We start from the raw sequence: 19,630 nt of genomic DNA on the forward strand, positions 1-19,630 counted from the left end.
CAGTGCAGGAGCTGCACTATGGAAGTCCATATCAAATTGTCCTGCAGACTGCAGGCAGCCTCCCTGAAACAGCATGGAGAACATAAACAACAGCCTTTGCTAACAAAGACCAATCAGTCTGGTGCTCCCACTCCTCTCATCTGACTGAAACACCAAACAAAGCCAACACAGGCATGTGCCAGGAGTCATCTGGGCTTGGGGGACATGGGGGTCCTGCGCCAGACTGCAACTGCTGCTGTCTGTGCAGCCAGCCTACATCCCCAAACCAAATGACAGCGTTTCAGTAGGTCAAAAACCTGTGCTGGTGGTATGTGAGTGAATAGTTATTAGATCGAGAAGGCAAGTCATCTGTCACATGAAATGAAATAAATGCCAGTACTAAACACAAACAGTCCCGAAGAAGCACTTTCTTTGTAGGCATCTGTACAATAGGCAATTTAAAGAAAGGACCATCAGAGCTTACTTCTAAGTTAAAAATGGTGCCTTGGAGACAAAGTTTCAGCCCTAGTCTTTCTTTTAAGATATTTTAAATCATTTCAAGGTCTAAAAACTTCAACTTGATATTCTATCAGTTTATTTTCACATCTTAAGCAAGAATGAATTAACGTGGCAGAGCAGGCACGTTTGTCCATATTGGACTGACAATTTTTCCACGAGATTTAAAACTGGTTAGCCAACAAGAAGAATTTGACTGATAGCCCTATAGACAAGAAATAGAAGACACTGGGAAGTGCCAGGCAGTTGAAAGTTACATTTTCTGAAACACACTTCCATGAGACTATACCAAAGACTGGAAGCAGATAGAACTGCAAACTGCTCCTGGAGCTTACCACAGTCACAGTTTTAGGTTCCTGAAACAGTTCAGTTTTAGGTTCCTGAAAAAGCAGGAATAGAAATGCTAACCATCTCATAACTGGATTGGTTCGTTAGGATAAGACCGTCACTCTCCCCTGTGTCTGCTCAGCAGCAGGTCTGATTCCTCCTCAGCAGCATCCAGACAGAAACGGATGCTCATAGGGAGAGCAGGACAGACGCTGATGAATGAGTGATAGATCCCACAGCTTCAGAGCTCGGAAAGATCACCCACAGCCTAAGCAGTAACTTGAGCTGGAAATTTTTTCCTAGAAGAGCAAGTTACTGCAGAAGCCAAGATATTTGACAGCCTGTTGCACGTCATATTTGTGGTAGCTGTCTTACTGCCAAGACAGGCAGATGTTAGTACTGTGTTTAGACACAGCATTAACTTGAGCAATTTTCTCTGTATAATTAACAGGTAACGCAGACCCCCCAGCAGTGCTGCTGAGAGGCCAGCCTCGTGACAAGGCAGCTGAATTCACAGATTTGAAGGCATCTACAATCATACTGCTGCACATGTAGAAATCCTGCAATTGTTATGATCTGTCATTTTTTATTGATATTTCTTATAGGCAGGTTGAGACAGAAAAGATTAAGGCACAGAAGAGCCAAGTTTTCTTTCCCAAATGCATACATTCAAGAAAAGTGAAGCATGCTTCTATCTGCAACCTCTCCCTGGCAAGAACATCCATATTTAATAAACTAGAGGCTGACTTGAACCAAGAATTAAATTCTTCCCAACCTATTTCAAACATCAGAGTGCACTTATACTATCCCCTAAACCAAAAGATAAGAGGGAAATTCTTGTGAGCCACTACCTTGCGGGTTAGCTGGTGTCTCTGTAGTTCTGAGTATCTACCTTCTGCATTCTCATTCCTTTTTTTCAGAGCAGGGAACATATGTTTTCAGATTCCTGCATTTTTATCATAGGTCCATATTTTGAGGTTAAATGCTCTACATGGAGCTGTTCAAATCCACATGAATCAATGGGAAGTCTACTACTGACTTCCACTTTTTGGGTCATGTAACAAGCAAGGAATGTCTCAACATTTATAGATATATCACTAAAATTTAGGGGAAAAAAAAGTATCGATCACGGTGAACTTTTGCTGCAGTACCTGTTTCTTTAAAATGTACATCAACAGTGCCTATATATATTGCTGGTTAATTAGAAGCTACATAAAAACTGAACAGATGTTTTTGGAATCCATCTGACCAGGAACAACTTCATAACTACATACACACATGCCCATGCTCCACAGCCATCAGCATCTAGCGCATAGTTACGCTTTCTTTGTCATTTTTAAGGAGTTTGAGTGTCTGACTACTGGAACCCTAGCAGAAAGCAGAACTTTCTATTTTTTCAGGTACCAGTGGGTAGTGTACCCCATAATAACCACACAGTGCACCAAGTCCTGCTCTGTACTATTGCAGCATTCAGGAAGGGTATGTCAGGGTGCGAGTGATTCAGCAGTTCTCACACCTCTGTCATTCGCTGGAGCACCACCTTCATGCATCCATGATTCTGGAAATAACGGAGTGGAAAAAGCTGTTTTGCAAAACAGTAAAGGGAGAAAGTAGAAAGTAAATGCATATGGTGACTATGCAACACAGTTGTGCTTTGCAGTATGTCATACACACAAACCACGCTACCTGAAATCTTTTAGGGAATTAAATAATGCAACAGAGCAAATAGCATGTGGTATAAATTAGAGAACACAGTAATTCAAAGATCTTGCAAACAGTTTAAAAGAACGTATTCGCTCAGCCCATAGCAGATTAGAAAGAGAAGAAAATTAAAAAGCAGAGACAAGAAACTGAAAGATCTGAAAGGAACTGAAAAGTCAAAGAAATAAAGAAAAGGAAAACACTGTTACCCATCACAGGAACTACACTGAAAAACTCCAGCACTACAAATAGTCGATTTAGAATAGAAAGAACAGTAGCAAATGAAAGATCACAAACGGGGTGAAAGAGAGGTGAGACAAACTTGGCCAACAAACAGGGTAAACTTGAGGGGAGTCTTGAAATAACTTCTGGGCCAATGTGACTGTTTAGGAATGATGGAGACAAGATTGCTCAGCATCCTTCAGAATATGCAATGCAAGAGTGCTGGAGGAGGAAAGGGGGAAAATAAGAGTGAATTGTACAGCAGTCAGATAAACTTTTACTCTTGGGAAAATATTTTCCTACAGACGTTATCTATAAGCAGCAGAAAATAGAAAGCAGATGAGTAGCAGCCAGTATGGGTTTGTCAAGAACAAACTGTGTGAAATCATTCTGATGTTCTTTGGTAACAAGATAAGAGATGATATGAATAGGGATGAAATGGCAGGTACTATGTTGACTTTAGTAAGCCTTTCACACTACCTCTCAGGCTAAGGAAATACGGTCTGGATGAATCTAATATTTGGTGAGTACGATGTTGGAAAATCATGTTCTGAATAGTTAATAGTATAAAACAGGCAAGAAACCTCACACATGGCTCTGTAGAGCTTTATGGTCTGTATCCAGTCATATTCCTTGTTTTCATTAATTTGGGGCTGATGGATTGAAAATGATTCTTACTGACTCTGTGGATGCTACCAAGGTGACAAAGACAGCAAGGCAATCAGAGGACAGGAAGGGACTTTAAAATAGGCTTTATGAATTCAAGAAATGGACCGAAAAAATAGGTTGAAAGAGAGGTACAGAACTACAGTGATGAGAGACCGACCAGTCAACAGCATGAACACAGGATGAGAGACACACAGTCCCCTAGTGTTACCACTGCCGTGGATCCAGAAACTACAGAGAACCATAAAGAGAATGTGAGTCAATAATATAAATGGAGAAGACAAATGTAGAGTTTGTAAAACACTGAAGTTCCACTTCAGCTATGGCATGGATTCAGCTCAGGAAGCATGTCCAGATGTGTGTACCCATGTTTACGAGAAAATTCAAGGATTTGAGCCAACTAAGACCCAACAAATGACAGTAAAATTAGTAAGACCAGAATCGAACCACCGAGGTGAGTGGTGGTGCTGACCTTGACAAATTTCCACTATTGCTTTACAGATAAACATTTAAAACACCAGTATGATTAGTGACAATCTATATAATAGCAGGTCTGTCAATGAAGCATAGTATCATTGTCAGATAAAAGAGCAATACTGAGTCATAAAAAGAAATAACTGCTGTATCATACTGCCAGATGCAGAGTTGCAGAAAGACACCTGAGACAATTTTAGAGATCTTCCAGCATCTTGAAACCATCTATTTGCAGCATCACTGAGCTCTGTGCTGGCTAATTCACTGCTGCCTTGAATAAACCACAGACTGTCAGACTGTATTTTGGAAACCAAGGACTCTCTTATACCTCATACAGGAATATGGCAGTGGAATTATCATTATATTAAATATTAACAGCACTGTTATAACACTGGCTATGGTCCTAGCACCTCATTGTTAAAAAACATTTATAATGACAGAGTTAAAGGAAACACAGAAAAATAATTCAAGGTCTGAAAAACTTGCCTAAAAGTAACAAAATAAAGAAACCTACCTCTTAAGTTCAGGTGAGATGTAGAAAAGGGGAGACTTAATAATTTTGGGGAATATGCAGAGAGGATTTATCTTAGAAAAGCTCTATTTAAGCTAGCAGGTAACGATATATATTCCCAAGGCTGAGACCTGTAGTTAGAAAAATTAATATTGAAGTACTGAAAAAGAGAGAACTTTTTAAGCATGAAGGAAATTTATTTCTGGATCATTTTATCCAGGGTAAATCCTCTTTCAGCCAAACTATGTGCCAAGATGCAGTGCCTTTCTACAAACCTGCTCCAACTCCACAGGTAGGCAGGGATTTGACCACAATCAAGCAGCTTATGCTGTACAAGAGGTCAAAACACCATCATCATCATCATGGTCTATGTCTGGTCTTAGGATCTCTGAATGAGGAACTCCACAGAAGACTTCTAAATCATGTAATAATCATTAAGCGAGCATGTTTGTTAACCTATGCTATATACGTAAAATATAAATTGTACATTAAAGTTGAAGGAATGCCTCTGTGGATCTTATATGCATTTTGAGAGGATGTGAAAAAAAGTAGTTCTACATTATAGATAAGAAGCGCACTGGAGTTCAGCCAGTCCGCGTGTCATCCCATAAATGTTGACTGCACAAAGACAATATTTTATTTACTGCATCAGCTCTAGCTACCAAGAGAGGAGCTGGAATTGAGCAGACAGTACACTTTTTAGCAAGGTCATGATATTGCCAGTAGCACACAGGATGGAGGAGGAGAAGTAAAAAGCAATTATTTAAATAAAGTAAACACTCTCTTGGCTGCACCTGTTCATCAGTGACTTCTGCCATTTCTCAACTGGTACCCTGGTGTGGGTAAAAAAGATGGCATACTTGGAAATGCAAGTTAGACTCCCCTGCCTCTGGATAGAGGCTTCCAGGTCTGTGGTCTGCTTCTCAGTCAACTGCTCCTGCTGGGTTTTATCACTAACACCTGTCACTTAGCAATGAATCTCTCTCCCTCCAGCAGGTCTGTGTGTGGTACCTGGCACATGGACAAGTATTCGCATGTATGCATGGACATCACTAAGAATAAATATGAGTCAATTAACAGGAAAGTCAAAAGAAAGAAAACAGAGAATGACTGTAATTACATGGTAGCAAAGAAGGACAAACATTCACTGTATGGAAATGCATTTCAGTGAAAACAAGAAAAAAAAGAGAAATGTGGTAACAAGGAATACTGGCAGTGACATAGAAACGGGTAAAGGCAAGAAAAAGACAAAGGAAAATATTAGAGGAAGAGGCTCACTGTGTTTTACAAACATTTGAGAAAGTACAACACAAAGCAAAATATGTCTGAGGCAGGACAGAGGCACGCGGAGAGGCAGTGCCAAAGTTACTTTGCAATAGGGAATATGTGAAGCCCTGCTGGGCTCTATTTCAGTTGTTTCTTTGTGGTTTGGTGAGCCCTGTAACAGCTTTCAATTACATGAAACACGTGCAATAGATCAGAATACTTGGAAAAGAAGCAATATTTAAAAGGCTAATGCTTTTATACCTATCAACTGACGGTTTAATATTGACATTAGTGCCATCGTTTGCTCTACATACAAACAATAGACAACATTCTTACAGCTATTTTCAGCTTATTTTAGAAAGTCACTTTTGGAAATCTTTGCTCCCACTGAGCAGTGTAGGCGTTAAAAGTCAAGCTCCATCCGCTTTGTATCAAAGCCTCTCCCACAGTGCACCTGCACACCAGTGTGTAGGATCCACACACATACACTTCTATGGTTGCTTTTGGCCTGCTGAGCCAACAAACTGTATGCGCACAAATCCTCCTTGCCTGTGTATGTTGGGAAACAATCCACATCTCATTGTCTTTTCATTTAGACTGATAAATAACTTAGAGATGAACACTAGACAGCAAGGAATGTAATTGCTTACTCAAAGTTGCATTTAAAAATACTTAAGCACGACATTAAGTTCTTCTCAGTGTTTATCATAAAGACATCAAACCGTTTGCAAATAACATTTTTAATCACTAAATGTTGACAGGACTAGACTGTGAAGGACTGACATACAGCACATGGTTTCAGATGGGTATAGAGAAATACACCCTGGGTACAGATCACTGAAAAATCCACTGCATTTGGTATAAATAATAGTTTTGGGTTGGGGTTTGGGTTTTGGGTGTTTTTTAGATGGTATAATGGAATAATCCAGCTGCCTTCTGTCAACTTCTATTATATTAGCAAAAATTATCAGAGAAGAAAAGTGCTAAATTCCCTCTTGTGCACCATGGAGAAGAAAAAATCTCGAATCAACTGAGTAACACTGGTATTTGTGCTTGTGTATATTTAGACATGGAAACATTTTTCTTAATAAAACCAAAAGACATTACAATTTGGAGGAAAACAGAAGCCTGAAATAACGTTTCCCTTTTAAATACTGGGAATGACGCTTCTCAAGGACAATGCCTGACTTTCTAACTCTGGCAAATGATGGACACCAATGAAAGCAAACCAGGTTTATCACCGTGATGGTGAGCAAAAAATAACAAATCCAAACCATGAAATTTATGCCTCTCTGTTCCTGCCTGGATTCTTTGTGTGTTGAACAGAGGGCTCTGGAGCAGGACATGCTCTTGTTAAACACAAGGAACGTGGGTGGGCAGCTGCAGTGTACTGCCAGCTGGTAGCCTTTCATGCACATCTGTGCGTTAAGGTTTCCCACACAAAAAGAAAGGGGATTTCTCTTCCTCCCTCATCCAGAGAAAATGATTATATCTACACCTGAACACAACAGAAAATAAAGCAACTACAGAAAAAGCTGTCTCACACACTGGACTGTAGCTGCAGTTTTACACAACATGCAGAAGACATTAGAGATGTCCACACTGCTGGCACTCGAGATTTTCACACAAAACCAGGAATGTGTACTCAGAAACACCATCTCTCCAGTGTGGAAAGCCATTGGAGCCACCCGGCACTGTCGCTGCAGCCCCCTAGATTAGGCGCAAATGCACCAGCAACTTGAAGCTGCTGCCATGTACAAATAAATATCAGGAACTCAATTCTCCTACCTGCCTACTGGAAAAGACACTTCGATGCTTTCCAGAAATTACAGTCTTTGAGTTTTTTGCATTCCCGGTGTCAACAAGACATGTCACCAGTGGGGATGACCAGGGCAAAGAAAATGCAGGTAAGTGACACTGGGGCAGAGAAAACGCCAATAACTAACTCTATTGTAATGGCTGTGCTTATAAGACCTCCAGAGGATGATGTTAGGTGCCACAGTGGGTAAAATACCCCTTTTCTTGGGGAAGAATTACAGAAGACGTAAAGAAAATTAGGTCAGGTACTGAAGGAAGACCTCAGTGGTCTCCAGCCCAGGTGTGTGTAATGGTAGCTCTAAAATACAGAGAAGAAACCAGGATACAGTAGGATAATCTTCTCTTTGTTGGGTGCAGTAATACATGCAGTCAGACTTCTTTATAGCATATCTACTTATAACAAATGACATTTTAAACAATTCCAATGGTAAGAATGCATGCTTTTGTCGGGAATTATCTTCTCAAACTGAACGCCTACAAAAGTCTATCCTTCTTGGTTTTCCCAAAGCCGTGTGATACTAAGCATTCAGACATTTCTCTGCCATGTTGTCTCTTTTGGATTGTTTTCATTGTGAAATTCCCTTTAAATCTGCTATGGACACAGGAGGACCAAATGTATCTCAAGATAAGTTATGTGCGGTTAGACTGTACTCAGCACAGCTCAGCAAGAGAATGCAGTGTAGCTTTAACCATGTGGCATGGCATGGCATGGCACCCAACCACTGCCACCAAGAAGCAGCGGACTTCACCAATGCAACCATTTCATCTCGACAGATGACATCACACTGCACTGCAAACATGCCAACATGTGCAGGCATCTCTGCAGGATGTCATGCTGCAAAGTGCAGACATAGCAATAGCAGGAATGGGGAGTAAGCACATCTCCAGAGAGGTTGTGTTCTCCATCAGGCTGGCACAGCAGCAGAGAGGCAAGCGCTTGCCCAACACAGCAGAAATAATGGGGCCATTCCCACACACGCTTTACAGTATGCACACGGTTCTTCTCCCTAGCTTCACTCCATCAGCAGAATTACACACAGCAGTAAACCACATCCCAGCCTCTGCTAGCACCTAACTAACATGAGAAACTCTTGAAGGAAGAATTAGTTTGCTGCTGTTTCAATAGGTCTTTCCCTCTGAAAAGGGCACTGTTGTATAGGTTGCTAGGAAGATATTTCCTTATAGTCAGCCTCTATCTCCACTCTTTTAATTCCACCCCATTACCCTTGTTATACCCCTGGGCCCCACACTGTATAACTGCAGACTTTCTTTGATATTTATGCCCTTTATATGTTCAGAAACTGTTATGAACCCCCACAGTCACCGCTCAGCCCCAGATGCCTTTTCACACCAGTATTTGGCTCTTCCCATTCCCCTAGCAGATGGATTACATGGCTGGTGTTAAATACAGCACGACCTCCCATTCAGAAACAGCCTGGGCAGCCTGGCCCACCCGATGCAAACCCTTGAAGTCTTTAACATAAGCACAACTAGGTTTATCCAGACTTTGATGGAAAATGGGAACGTGCCATTCAAACATCACATTGCTTGCTCTCCCCTGGCTTCTTGGCCCATTTACGGTGTGCTTCCAATGTATTAAAGGAGAAGGCAAGCTCTCTATCTATGTTTATTACACAATTCAGTTTTATATGAGTATATTTAACTTGTTTACACTGAACTCTGCTGCCTTAGCAAAGAACCACTGAGCTGAGTCTTATGGGATTAAGTTCAGCATTTTCTCTTAATTGGGCCACAATGGCATATCTCACTATTGCATAACTGTTTTTTACTCTTCTCTGAGATAAACCTAAGAAGATTAGACTGGTTGGCTTCTCTCAGGTTCCTGCAGATTATCACGTGCAAAATACCTGCCCCCATGTATGTGTCCCTTATCTCCCTCCAACACTTCCCAGTTTTGAATGTTTCTGATTACATGATAGAGCCTGAAAAAAAGCCAGGGTCTACCTCTGTGTTTTCCTCTTTCTAAAAATGTACTAATTTTCTCATTCTTTCCTTCACCCATTCCTCTTTCCATACACCATTTGGGACAATAATCTTAAAATATTTACTGCAATCAGTGTTTGATATATATCTGGGCTGGTCTTCCAGAATCACTTGGTCTGCCAACCATCAAGATTCATCGCAGCATTAGATTTCAGAAACCTGAAGTGAAGGAAACATCCAAGGCTTCCTGGAAGTTAGAGAAAATCTAAGGAGTAGCCTCTACTGCCTGGCCTAGCATTCCTTAGGATGCAGTACATTTCTCTGTAGACATTATGTTTATTTAATAAGTACATTAAAAACAATGTGAGCCTAAAATGTAAGTGCCTCAAGGCACCTCAAAAACTTGAATTATACTTTCAGATGCAACCTAGCAGTGGGAATCAATGGGACTTCATCCTACAGACACCTTTGTGCCCAGAACAGCATCGCCCTGCCTGGACTCCCACATTCCTGTCCACATCAGGAAGGTCAGCTGGCTCATGATTATTTTATTTGTGTTAAATCTACATTCAAAATGTACAGTCTTGTATATGTAGGGCATGGGACTTCCTGCTGGAGAAGTAGGTCAATGAGTTGACCTTCAGTTCAGCAGGAGGTAATTTCCGAGAGCAGACACCATAATGCATGACGGGGAAATTATGACTGTCTCAGGACAATGCAAACCAGTGGCAGAGACTGCCAAGATCAGCTGGGGGAGATCCCAGCCTCTGGCACAGCGGCAACAGAGCTGTCAGGTATCGATTCACATCAGCAGATGAGGACTGGGAGAGCTCAGTCACCAGTTCAGCCCAGGACCGCTGGGAATCAAGGGTCTTCCTGAATTATTTATTTGGTTCAACTAGTGATCTTTGGTCTTTAGATTACCTTATTCCACTCAGCCACTTCCATAATATAATTATTTGTTTTTTTCTTTTTCATCTTTGCCCCACTTTCCCAGTGAAACTTAATTTTCTCTCCTTTTTTTTTTTGTTTGTTCAGCCATGTGCTGAATCCTGGATCATCATCTTTTCTTAGAGGAATATATAATAGGTGTCCATTTTCCCAATAGCAACATCTAATAAATCCACGGCTTAGAATCACAAATCCTAGAGATAAAACATTCTTGAATAATGTCAATATATCTTTCCAACTAGTTCAACAGAGTATTAGTTTCAATATGACAAAGCCTTATTTTCAAACAGTTATTTATAGGGCTTTCATCAGCTTACCCGGGATATTACTTCACTGTGCGTAACTCTCTTCTTCTTAATATTCAGCCTAAAACACCTCTGAAATCAGAGTTGAAAAACCTCTTAGTTAATTTGATGCTTTAAGTGTCAGTATAATTTCCAGAAAGTACAAGAATTAGAGAGGTTGAAAGAATCACTACAACTTTCACCTCAGTTCATTCATACTGAGTTTTAAGATATCCTTTGAGGACAAAATGTTTTAGCCCCATGTTTCAATAAAGGTAGCTCTGAATTTCAGTGGCCATTCATGATTACTTGAGCTCCTTCTCTAACAGCTTAAGTGACCACCACCATGCTGCTGGATGCCACTCTGTCAGTGGCAACAGACTGCTCCTAGTGCTGCAGGTGGTTTGCAAAACCCCTTTCTTATTTTGCACTGTGAACAGCAGTATGCACACTGTCACCAACACACCTCCTGGGAGAGGAGAGCTAACAGCTAATGGATGGTGGGTCTGTAAACCTTCTCTAGAGAGGCACATACAGCACATCATTAATATGCTCCAAGTGCTGTAACTTCAAAGGCAGAAGAAAAGGGAGCAATTCCAAAACTGGTGAATGGGCTAAAAAGCACTTCCACCTCAGTTTTCATTGTGGGAACAGAGTTACAGAGGAGCTAGTAATTACCAACTTGTGTGAAACGTCATTTGTTTTGTAACTGCTAACTCATCATCTTGAGTGGACTTCTGTCTGTACCGCCCTCTAAGAGATACCTATCTTAAGCTCTCCTAATTGGTCAGGTGCAAGAACTGCTGTCAAAAATGTGCGGTAGGCACTTTCTTATAAAATCTACCAGAATGTCAGTTAGAAGTTTAGCCCCCAGAGATAATAAGAATGGGAAAGCCATTTATGAGTTTGACAGGATTTTACCGTAAAAGTTAAGAGAAATAATGATGGTTTGGGAGACACACATGAGGACAACTGATTGCTGTGGATTCAGTACAATTATACTGAGATCAGCCACTGGCAAGGCACCTGTCTGAGGTTTAGCATTGTACTAATGGAAGACACTGATTTCCCAGACATCATGCTGACATATTTTAACACGAAAGAAAATGGTCAAACTATATTTGGATGCCTCTATGAAGACTTTTCTATTTCCTACAGAAAATTAATTCAGACATATTCAAACACCTACTACATTCACAAAGTTTTGTAAGTTGCCAACAACAGAGCTGTGTTTGGCTGCGCAAATTTTTCTGCCATGAACATCTCCACGTCAAAAATTAAAGAGGTTCAGTAAAACAAAATACAACAAAATGCAGCTGCTCTTATTAAAGTTAAGACATTTGGCTCCCAAAAGACAGCACCGTACTTATTCAAAAAAACACAGTTAAATGGCTCAAAAAAAAATTAAATTCTTTAATCTCGTAATCCACACTTGAGGACACATCTTTACAGAAAAGCTCACTGCATTGCAAAGAAGTAATAAACATACATTAAAAGGTTCATGCATTAATACAAGAAATTGCACTACAGAGATCAAGCCACATATGCAAAAGAAGGAGCATGCAGCCAAATTTATTTCCAAAATCAGTTTAACGCTAAGCTGCAATCTCATTTACCTAAAAATAATGAAACAGATGGAAAAAACCACAAAATTATGACTAAAATGAACAGAAAGGAACATATACCAGATGTTCAAGCTCTCTACCTACCCTTTATCCTTCTTGACATCTGACACTTTCTTTCATTTAAAAAATGCACTAATAATATCATGGATCATAACAGTAAAAAAGGTGGTATAAAACTTCCTAGTTAAGGTGTGTTATAGGCATTTACCTCCTTCCATTGACTACTGAAGGATGTCAGCCTCCCAACTTTAAAGATTAATGGGAATATAGCCACAGTGGTTTTTTGGGGTTTTTTTTTCAATTTTCCTTTAACCTCCAACTTATCCTACCCTAGAAGCTAAGTAATTCCCATTTCTTTTTCCCTTGTCATGCTCTATGCTCCAGTCCCATACTTTAGCTAGACCTATATATTACTGCTGTCAACGGTAAGTTCAATGAGGTTACTTCTATTGACATTGAATGATGCACATAGAAAATCACATCGGAAGCAAAAAACTCAGCTATCTTCCTTTTCTCCACCTCATTCTTAACTGAGCAACACATCAGTGAAAGGAGCTACTAAACAGCCTCACTACTGTCAATTACCCATTTGTATAAACATTAATGCTGCCTGCGCTTTCTATACCCTCCTTGGTGTCTTCCTACAGGAATAAGCAGATAGCCCTACGTCAGTGGTAAATTATGTGCTTAGTTTTTGTTTAACTCTTGCTTAACTACATGTGACTTGCCTGAGTGAATTCATTCTGAAAAAGTGGGAAATGCCATGCCAGGAAGCTGATGAGGGTCATCGGTAATCCATATTTAGCTTTATGGTAAATGAAGGAGGAAGGTGAGCAGAAAGAGGAACTGATAGCTGAAGAAGAAACTATTTACTATGGATAAGGACGTGTATTACTCATGCTACATCAACACATGGACAAGATCAGGTAAACCATCAGTAAAATGACACTGAACTAAATAATATATTAACACTTTAGCAGAGCTGGAAGAATGGCAAGATCACAACAGCATTTGCCAAGCAGGACACAGGTATAGGCAAGGTGGGAACATATTGAAGAGAATGTAAATAAACGAATTTACTAAAACCAGGAGTGTCATGAATTGTCAGACTAACATCAGAAGGGATGTCATCTTAAAATGGCATTTGAGAGAAGTAAAGGTAATGCTTTAAGGAACTAGAGAGGAAAGTTTTGTCACGCATGGAGCCCATGTGAAACATTATCCAAGGTCTGCAGAGAAGAGGGAAGCAAACAGGTGGCTGAGGCTGTTGTGGGCACAACCACATAGCACATCCAGAGCAACCAGGTTTCACACTGCGTGGAGGTAGAGGCAAGGACAAGTTCAATGGGCTGATGTAGCCGAGGAGAGGCAGAGCTTGTTGGTCTGTGTGGGAGAGCTGTAATTCTTGTGAGAGGTGATCGTACATAAAAAATTCTCTTAGACAAATTGCCAAACCCCTCACAGCACACTCTGACTCCAAATGCAGAGATGCTTTTCTGTGCCTTACAGCACAGGCGTGGAGGGATTCTTCTTCTCAAGGGAAGGTTTGAGTTCACTCTCCTTTGACTCTACACATAGTTTACAAAACCACAATAGAATATTTTTTCCCTGATACAGAGAACACAAAGGAACAGAATTACAAGCTGGGAGAGATGAAAACTAACTACTGCATGCAAAATACCACTTCCAAGGCAGGAGAGGGGAAATATATGCAAACATTTCTTGCCTCTGCCAAAGATCAACCAAATTTACCGAGCTAGAGCCTGCTCTCATTTTTATTGTTTGGTGTTTTTTTGTTGTTGTTGTTTGGTTGCTTTTGGGTTTGCTTTTTTGTTTTGGTTTATTTTTTTTTGTAATTCTGTTAGAAAATCACTTCCGACTTCCCATAGGGTGAGATACTGCAGAATCAGATGTAAAATATGTTAATGATGTCATGAAAATAACGATTACATATCATGGAGGTACTTTATATGCTGCACAGGTGTATCCTGGATTACAAGCTTCCTGAATCTGAATTTGTTTTCTGATTTTGATGCTTTTACTTGTGCTTTCTGGTACATATTCCACTATACTTTTAACTGCAATTGTTACAGTAAGTCCTTTAACAATTTTCAGTCTTTCCACTTTGATTTATTTATGGAAGAATTCTGTTCTAATTAAAGTTCTTAAAACTTGCTGCCAAGGACTTTGAAATTTAAGGATTTGATTTAAGCTACCAGACGAAGGCATTCATGATCACGTTGGGATCCTGGTTTCTTCTTTTCAACACAAAAGCGCAATTATATCTCTGTAATAGTTATGCTGAATATTAAAGGGAGCGATTATTATGGGGCATTTTAACTATCTGAACATTAAAAACCTAAAAGCACTAATCATAATTTCTTTGCCATATTAAAACATCACATGAGTAGAGCAGGAGCTGCACTAAAGCAATAGTCATTAATCAGTATTTAAAGTAAGTCTGTTGCCAAATTATCTCTTAGGCTTAATTTCCTTGAGCAGTATCATCCCACAGAGAGAAGTCTGGAGTATAACCTGACATATTACTGTTCTTCAAGAGATTAGTCCACCATTGACAATTGCTCACCTGCATTATCTGGCCCCCGCAACACTGCTAGCACATCTCCAGTTTACAGAGGAGCAAATGTCAAATACCCATCTGCCTTCCAAACCAGCCCAAGGCCAGTCAGTAACGTAGGCAAAATTAATGAGTTATTTTGCCCTAACTCTACAGGCTGCAAAATTGAATTTGGTGGCAGCAGCAGAGCTGGATCCAAAAGAGAGCACAGAGGACTGACAGCAGTCAGTGAGAGCTTTGGAAAGCAAGGGTGAAAAGGGGTGAACAACTGTATTTTAGAGGCCACTGACTTAGGGCAGCTGGAGCAAGAAAGCATCCACTCTTCTGTGCATGAGGGAATGCCAATTCTGGTTCCTTGCAGAGCCTCTCCTGCGTGACCCTCACGCAACAGTGTCTCAAGTCCCCTGTGCCCAAGCGGCTGGTCCTCACTCTTGCTGGGAACAGTCCCCTCACCTATGTCTGCAGCTTCCCCATCAGTCTCATGTTTTCACTTCTCTCCACATTCCATACCAGTAGATAACCTGGCAAGAAAATAATAAAAAAAAAAGGTAATCTAACCATTCTAATATGAAAAGCTCCACTGAGACTTAGAGGGTGCAGTGCTATAAGGGAGAGCATATGGCCGTGACACAGTCTGTGCCAGGTTGGAGAAACTTTCTGAAGTTATGAGCTAAGTGCCAATAGCAAAATTTCCTACCTGCTGGTGATGATGAGCTTCTTCCCTGCCTCGTCCTTCTAGGTGGAAATGTTCCCTGAAGGGGTACCTCCATCTCCAAAGGCAGAAACTGCGCATCCCTGCCTGCCGGCGCACACTCCAGCATGGGAACATCAGCAGCAGACACAAACTGCCATCCAAAATTCCTGGCCAGACAGGTAAGAGCATGTGTACTAGTTACCATCTAGATGTAGAGCTCCTGCCAGAGTGCACCACTGGTGACTTGTGTCTGTATGGTGTTAAAAGCCTGAGGTCCAAAGAATGAACAAAAAAGCTGGTCTCTAGTCCAAATATGTTACATACTATATTATATATATATTGCACCAAGGAATGACTATACAGAGAACAGGAGTTAGCTGTCTCTTTGCTATGCCTTTCATAAGTTTGTTCCCTCCACTTATCCTCCTCTTTACGGGGCACAGGAGAGCTATCCCTCAGCTCGCCTGCTTTTCTTTCTTCCTCTCTTGTCCATAGCTAATTTTATCTCCCTCATGGCTCCAACTTTCATTTTCAACTAGCACTTACACTGTTATACCTGAAGTGTTCCTCTCTGGACAACACATTATTTTAGCCCATCTCTCTCTCACTTCATTTGTCCCCATTTCGCTCCATCAATGACACCAGCAAGGAGCACTCATGTCTGAACTTCTGTTATACCTTTTCTTTATGTTGCCCCCCTGGAATACTTAACTGGAATTAATATGAAATATCATTCATTTTCCCAGCATTCAGTGCTTTCTCGAGATCAACTTCTGCAGTAAGACTCATCTCTGCCTCCTAAAACCAGCCAGTCATGACATATAGGCTATGTGACTCTTGGTAATACTGACTGCTACTTATTGTACTTGTTCTTTCAAAAAATAACATTGCAAAAACAGCATCACCATCCCATTATGTGTACTGTTAATCTGCATGACCAGTCTCAGCATCACCATCCTTTTCATTGCTCTTTGATTCTTTGCCATTGTTTTGTGATTTTTTAATATTTTTTTTTTTTACACTTTGCTCAATATACTGATAAGCAACCACTTTTAGGAATGAAATGTGTCTTACGTGTATATACAGCAACTACATCAGTGAAGGCATTACCATAAAAGTGATAAGAAATAGCACTAAAAGCTAGTTCTCCTACTTCAATCCATTTATCCTACTGTGCCTTCCAACAGTCAAAATGAAGATATGTCCATGGGACCCAGAAAAGAATCAAATTTACATACCACAATAAGACATGAAATACTTAAAATTGCAATTGCTTAAGGGTAATTTAGCCTATGATCCCCTTCTGTGTTACGCTGAAGTATCTCAGCTATTGGAAAGAGTTGATGCACAGAAAAAAAATGTATTTTGTGTGACAAACAGAAGAATGCTTCACTAATTTAGAAGAGTCATGAAGAATGAAAGGAATTGCAAAGTAAAAGGAGAATGCAGTTGATCAGGGAATTTGGATACTTGTGATATTTGTACTGGGACCAAAACAATGCTTCTTTTAATAAAGCTGTCATCATCACATATCACATAAATGGCCACTTTTCAGCCCAAAGCACTATATAAACAATGCATCCAATCTGGCAGTCATTACTTAGTCTTCACGCTCATTAGTTTTTTATCTAAAACAGTCTGATCTGATCAGGTTTTCTTATCTGTTGGTTAGGTAAGGATCTGAATGCATTTAATCAGGGTATATCTGTTAGCTTTGCAAAATAGTTTAATGTCTCTCCAATACTCAGTATAAGCAGCATTACAACACATAGGTTCTCTCTTGGGAAAGATGTTTATATTCCTCTGAAATTGGCTTTTACCTGCTGTTTAAAGGATAAAAAAGTTCCTTTAAGGTGAGGAATAAAAGAAGTGTAACTGTTAGTTAACTTTCTAAACTGATAGTTTAGAAAGCCCCTTCATAATCATTGTCTTTCCTATTTCTAACTTGTTATCCAACCTGGAGCACTCACTTCAGGAATGCCACAGATACTTAGCAGTGAAGATCTCTCTGGGTGTACATCAAATTTAGTGTATGAAACTTATTGAAACTTATTGAAACTCATCACCATACAAAATGACTGGGCTGCCTAATGAGAATCTGAGGTAGAAGACCAGAGGTGAAATGAATATGCAGACAAGACCATGGCTCCAGCTGCAGATAATTTGCCATTTAAGCGTATTTGGGACAAACAGAAGAGACAGAACAGAGACACTTTCACTGATGTTGTCCATTTGGTATTACTCTGTGGCTACATATTCACAAATAAGTCCGTCATGCCTGACCTTTCAGTGTTCAGCAGCCTGGGGGCTAAGTGGAAAAAAAATGACAATGGTATTTTACAACAGGAAAAAAGAGCAAGGAGGTGTCCTAGATTTGCACTATTTATAAATGAAGACCTTTATGAAAACTGTTTGTATGGGTCTGTCTTTATTATCTTTGAACTCAAAGCATCCCCAAAGGTGAACATTTTCAGAGAACAAACAGGATGAAAACACGGCTGAAAGTTCTTCTTAAACTTTTCTATGCTGTTATAAATCTGTATATATTTATATTTGCTTAATATAAACTGTATTTAGTAATAGTATCTAGGCCATTAACTTGTAAAGTTAATTTTTCCACAGTACGTCTAAGAAAATCTTTCTTTAATTAATTTTCTCAATGGACCCCTGACCAGCATCATGCATTCTTTATTCATTTTTCATGTGAACAAACATTCACGGATTTTATTTCATTACAAGGTGAAAACATCACTCATTAAACATCAATTGCTAACACCTCTGCATTTCCCATGATGATACTTGCAGTGAATTCTTAAACTTATGTTTATATTATGTTTAATTTAGGACTAAAAAGTGGCAATGTTGAACACTGAGTATAAGTGAATGCATGACCAAATCCTTGGCCAAAGGGCAATACGAGACAGCCAGAAGAGGAAGGCATCTTCAGCTTCTACCAAGCTGCCCATTCAGTGAAACCAAACTGAACTGCTGTACTGGTTTCTGCACATTTCAACAGGATTTAAGTCATGTCAGTATCCTATATGTGTGTTTCCCTATGAAATTTTTAAATGAGTATATTTAGGACAATCAAAATAAGTACACAGTGTACTTTCAACCTAGCTCATCCTTTCTTTTTTTTTCTCTGATCTCTGTTCTGAGTAGCCTTGTACATCCTAATACACACACACACACCTTAATTCAAAATTTATATTAAAATACTTCTTTAGTTGTTTTACTGAAAAATCTAAACTCTTCCCAGCAAATTACAATTCAAGCATCAGGAAATAAATACAAACATTTACACAACCTACTGAAAAGCAGCACAGCACAGCTCTGTAAGGCTTTAAATAAAGATGACACTTAGCTAACTTAAGTTTCTTCTTACAGACATATAAATCAAGAGGGACTTACCTCACGTCATGGAGATTCACCAGAGTGAGAGGTAAAAGACTCAGTGAATTAAATTATTGAAGAAGTTTATCATAACCAGGCTGAAATTATCTAGGGACCAGAAAATAACGCTGTTATGGTTCCGTTGTGACAACGCTGGCAGGCAATACACCACAGACCTCCAGAGTTGGATTTTAATATAAAAGCGTGTTATTAGAGAGCTATTTTTTAACAAGACTTTTCATTTACTGAAGAAGAAATGCTGCTGATAATAATAATATTAGAATGAGATATTCCCAAAAGCAGTCACTGACAGGTTAATTCAGCCACTGAAACAAGAAGGTGATGCTATTCTAGATTTCTTTTTGGTACGTAAGAGGAATAAAAGAGCTTGTTATAAAAATAAACCTAGAGTGTGTGATTATATGCCGATTCTAAATTATTCACCGATGTTTGCAGAAACCTTAGAAAAGGCAGGCTGGCATTTTCAGTCACAGCTTTTGGCTTCAAAAGGGCAACTTCTACCAAGCAAGGGAACCAGCTGGGGAATCACTAATCAAGAGGTTGAAAGATCTGCCTGGGGAAGGAGACCAGAGTTTTTCAGTCAGAGATGCCAATACTTACAGGGATCCATATGTCAAGTAAGAAGAAAAAACTCAAAGGCAGCATGTCTGGTCCTCACTT

General features: G+C 39.8%; 1 protein-coding gene across 3 annotated transcripts in view; it reads right to left on the reverse strand.

Moving 5' to 3' along the window:
* Positions 1-19,630, reverse strand: part of THSD7B (thrombospondin type 1 domain containing 7B) — a 398,006-nt gene that overhangs the window by 46,411 nt on the left and 331,965 nt on the right. The gene's annotated exons all lie outside the window — the stretch shown is intronic.

The sequence above is a fragment of the Strigops habroptila genome, chromosome 5 (genome assembly GCF_004027225.2).
Source record: "Strigops habroptila isolate Jane chromosome 5, bStrHab1.2.pri, whole genome shotgun sequence".
NCBI classification, from domain to species: Eukaryota; Metazoa; Chordata; class Aves; order Psittaciformes; family Psittacidae; genus Strigops; species Strigops habroptila.